Below are 4,954 nucleotides of genomic sequence, written 5' to 3' on the forward strand. Positions count from 1 at the left end.
AAATCTTGAAAAGGAAAACGCCTACACTGGTTGGGACATGTTCTCCGTCACGGCGGATTGCTACGAGATGTGATGGAAAGCAGGATAGAAGGGAAAAGGTCCAGGGGAATGCCCAGAATCACCTAGATCTCAACGATACTAAATGACACAGAATGTACCAGCTATAACAAACTAAAAGAACAAAGCCCAAGACAGAGATGAGTAGCGACATCAACATGGTTCAACACGGGGGCCATTGGCATATTCAGGGGGAGCTGCAATTATGGTGTATTTTTGCAGCAAAAAACAAAGAGAAAAAAAGTTTAACCCTCCCCCAGAAAATTTTTCCTACGCTACTGCTATGATTTTTTTTCATATGCATGATGCAATTGTGCTTTCCACATGAAGCAGAGCTTTAGGAAAATGATCTAGTAAATGATGAGGAAAAATGATAACATAAAACATCACGAGGCGAAGGGCATGAGAGCAATAATAGCATGATTGCTAACAAAGGGATCTGCAAATGCTATAACGTCAAGAACCACTGTCTTGAGAGATGGCACCACATGTAGAAATTCAATTATAATGTTTGATTATTATGTATTTAAAGTAGTGCTGGTCTGATTAACTAGGCTGGTTACATGGGCGGAGATACAGGGGCATTGTCACCCCCCCCCCCCATCGTCAAAGGTGGAGTAGACTGATCTAATGTATATGTGTATACAAAGTTGTATATGAACCAGGGTTGGTAAAAAAACCGGTTTTTTTGAAAAAAACCAAAAAACCGGGTTTTTTTGGTTTAAACCGGTTTTTTTGTTTTAAATAGTATTAACATTAAAAACAATGAAATTTCTGAAAAATCATTCAAACTTCTAATAATTAACTGAAATAAAATGGTTATTAATGTAATTAACACTATTCCCATACTAATTAATCAAAAAATATTTCTTACATTTTAACACAAACCAACTTTTGCAATTTAATTATTTTTTGCTTAACTCAATGGATTACTGTGTGTTTGAAAATTATTTTAATGTTGTTATTAATCATATAATATATAAAGGTTTTTCTCCAGTTACTTTCAGTATACTTAATTAGGAAGCTATTTTGCAAAAAGTAATAAAAATTAGGTGAATATAATGTATTTAATGAAGCATAAATAATGCAGATTAATTAGCAATGATTTACGATATACAGGGTGATTATAACTAAGGTTCTGATTTCAAAACACTGTAAAAAAAGAATGATTGTCAGGATGACTTGAAAACTGACATGAATATTCCTGAAAAAATTCAACTTTATTTGATAAAGGGGAAAAAATACTTAAAAATGTAAAATTAATGACATCATCCAACATGTGGGAAATTTGCACGCAGAATGGAAACGATAGCCAGTCATGGCAGAATGATAGCTTAATTATAGCATTTCACGATTTCATAATTCCTGGAAACATCACAAAAAACGAAGTAATTGAACAAATAACTACAACTTACTTAAGAAATGTTAAATATGTTGTCCACCGCGTGTTTTGGCTATAAGGTTGAAAGCACAAAAATTCTTGTTCAACAGCAGAATCGGAGTATGCCATGGTCATAATGTGGATGTGCTTGCAATTCAGCTTTATTAAACCAAACGTGTCCCCCCCCCCCCCCCGTTAATATTCCTGAGGAACTTATAACATATAGGGAATGTGCTGGATCCCAAAGCAGAATATGCCGAAATGTGCGACGTATGTAGCAGAACAACCAGTGCTGTTGCAGAACAATCTGGAAGAATTTTAAGAAAAGTGTAGAAAAGCGCTATTATGTATATGTGAATTTTTACCGCAGAACATTTTCAGTCAGCTGAGGGCTCGTTGCAGAACATCGCAAAACATTCTGCTTTGGGGGTGCTGGAGATTGCAATTCACCAAAGTTTGCAATCTGACCACTGTTCATAACATTTTGAGGTGCCCCTACAGCCAGAAGTTGCAAGGGTTAAGGTGCATCCTGTCAAAATGGGTCTTCAGCAGCTGCTTTGCTGGTATTGCAATGTGCATCTTGATAGAAGTTCTATCCACACACTGATGCTGTGGATGTGCCGAAATGATGTGGTTACACAAAATAGATTATACTGCTGGCCAAGTACAGCATCATCTACTTGCACATTTTGCATGTTTTTCTTTTGCGAAAGAAACTTCCATTGCTTCAGGAGTATCCATGCAAATTTTCAAGTCATTCCGATCAGTACTTATTGTATAGTTTTGGAATCAAAACTTAAATTATAATAACCTTGTATATAGCTGATTATTTTTCATAAATATGTTACTACTATACAGTAGAACCTTGATTAACTGGGCTTAACAGTGTGTGTGTGTGAAAGTATAAAAAAACAACTATTGAATATTAAGACTGGGAGGTATACAGTAGGAGATGTGCTACTTCTTATGGGAAAGAAAATGAAAATGTATGTGAGGTAATGTAACTACTAGTACACTGGTCTTTGTCCTTTGAGGACAGCTGGTGTCTTTATTGGATTATAGGACCACCTGCCCCTAGCATGATGGTGTCACTACTGTAGCTGCTTCTTTGTGAACGGAAAAAGAAACCCTGTGAGATAATACACCACTACATTTAGATGTGTGATGCACTCCTTATTCATGAATTTGCTTAAGATAGAGCATCAGAATATAGCCAAAGGTTAAAAAATGTTGTAAGAATGAGAAATTTTGGCTTTTATATATAACTTTAAATGACTAAGATACTTCATATGAAAAATCTATATATATTCTGGCCACTTTTATGAGACTTTTTGAAAAAAACCACTTATAAAATCTTATGTCATTTAAAGATATACCATCAGAATGTACCCCAAGGATGTAAAATGTGGTAAAAATGAAACATTTTGGCTAATTATGAACCAATATGATATTTTTAAAGGAAAAAAATGATATTTAGGCAACTTTTATTTGATTTTTTGAAAAAAACCAAACTGGTTTTTTTAAAAAAACCACTTGGTTAAAACCAAGGTTTAAACCATGGTTTAAACCAACGTGGTTTAAACCAAACAACCCTGATATGAACTGACATCATCATCGTGCCCCCCTCAGACATTCAAGCCTATCTCTGCCTATATGGTCAATTAATCGATCATTTGTTAATCACAGTTAAGAATTTGAGTTGAGTTAATTGAATCAATCTGGTCAAAATTTGATTAAAATTTTTATTAACAGTTCATAATTTCACTTGATTTATTTGACTAAACGAATTAAATGTCATAAATTATGTTCCCATACATAACATTTCAAATAAGTGATCGTATTTAAAAATATTGGGATAAATACTTTGATCAAATTTTTCGAAATGAGGAAACACAAGTCGATTCAATGAAAACTAGTGATTTCTAAAATTACTGATTTAAAAAAAGTGAAGATCAAGTTAAGAAATTCCAGGAAATGACAAGAACTTTCAGCATATTGTCCCCTTTATGCCAGAGACATGAATGTACAAATCTTCACTTTTGAGTTTATCAGCTGGTTTGAATCACTTATTTTGCTAAGTTTTGTGAGAAACACGCAAATATGTATCTCCTATTGAAATACATTTCACAAAACATTTTAGAACAACTTCCATAGAGTAATATGGGTAGAGTAAACATTCAAAAGTCATTTTTGAAGTTCTATAAATTTGCACATTCGTGTTTCCGAGAAAGGGGGGCTAAAAAAAAATTTAGTCGAATATTTTCAGATACTATTCATTCATAGCAAACGTAGTGTTGCTAACTATAAAATATCAATTGATGCTATAAAAACATATTCTATTCATTTCATGCATCTATCCACTGAATGGATGTAAATAAATATAAAAATAGATTACAGATAAAAGCCACCTCCATTGAAGCTATTTAATATGGAGGTGGCTTTTATCTGTTAATCTATTTTTATATTTATTTACATCCATTCAGTGGATAGATGCATGAAATGAATAGAATATGTTTTTATAGCATCAATTGATATTTTATAGTTAGCAACACTACGTTTGCTATGAATGAATAGTATCTGAAAATATTCGACTAAATTTTTTTTGATTAACAAGTCAAAAATTTTAGTCGATTCCCAGCCCTAATTTCAAGTGATGATTTACGCTATTCTTCACTCCTTACTCCTTTCTTGGGAAGAGGACTCAATATTGAGATTTCCTGTTATACATGTTCATTTTTTTTTCTATGAGTTTCCTTGTCACTTGAACAATAGCTTTGCCAATCGCGAACCTTTTTAGGTATGCGAAAATTATTTAATTGCAGCAAACAAACATCCAAGAGGCTTAATGAAGAATGCGAACAGTTCTAGGAAGATAATGGAAAGGTGAATACTTTCTTAAAAATTCCTGCTTTAAACGATTAAATTCTACTGGACTTGACCTAATGAAGGTAAATTTCTGGCTTTGATTCAAATTGCGCAAATTCTCTTAATCTTTTTTGATCAATCATTTCTCAGACAAATTCAGCTCTTTCACAACTTCAGCTTTTCCTGTGTCTGCTCAAGTTACATTATGTAAATATTTTTATCACAAGTGTGTGCCACATTCTAAGGGTTTCCTCTCCTGTGTGAATTACAATGTGAATTTTTAGATTTGCCTGGTCTGAAAAATGTTCATTGCACACAAATGGGACAGACAGAAGATTTCTTTGTTTCAAGCTCTTGTATTTGTGACAAAATTTCTCTTCAATGAGCATGATTGCAAAGTCTCAGACAGACACAATGTACGTTTTGTGAACCACTTTTATATTCATGTAAAAATCCAAAAAATTACTTGCCATAAATAAGGTGAATTTATGGCTTTTCTGAATGATTCCCCTCCCCCTTTTTGATCTGGTTAGGAGGAGTTATGATGCTTTCTGTGCCTTTTTCATGCCAGCAGACTTAAATATGCATGCTTGCAAATTCCACATTACTTATGTTCCTCTAGTACAAACCCTTTCATGTGTTTTTAGAGGT

Source organism: Pholcus phalangioides, unplaced genomic scaffold (genome assembly GCF_987345545.1).
Source record: "Pholcus phalangioides strain wild (caught in Gottingen) unplaced genomic scaffold, Ppha-v1.0 ptg000041l_1, whole genome shotgun sequence".
Lineage (NCBI taxonomy): Eukaryota > Metazoa > Arthropoda > Arachnida > Araneae > Pholcidae > Pholcus > Pholcus phalangioides.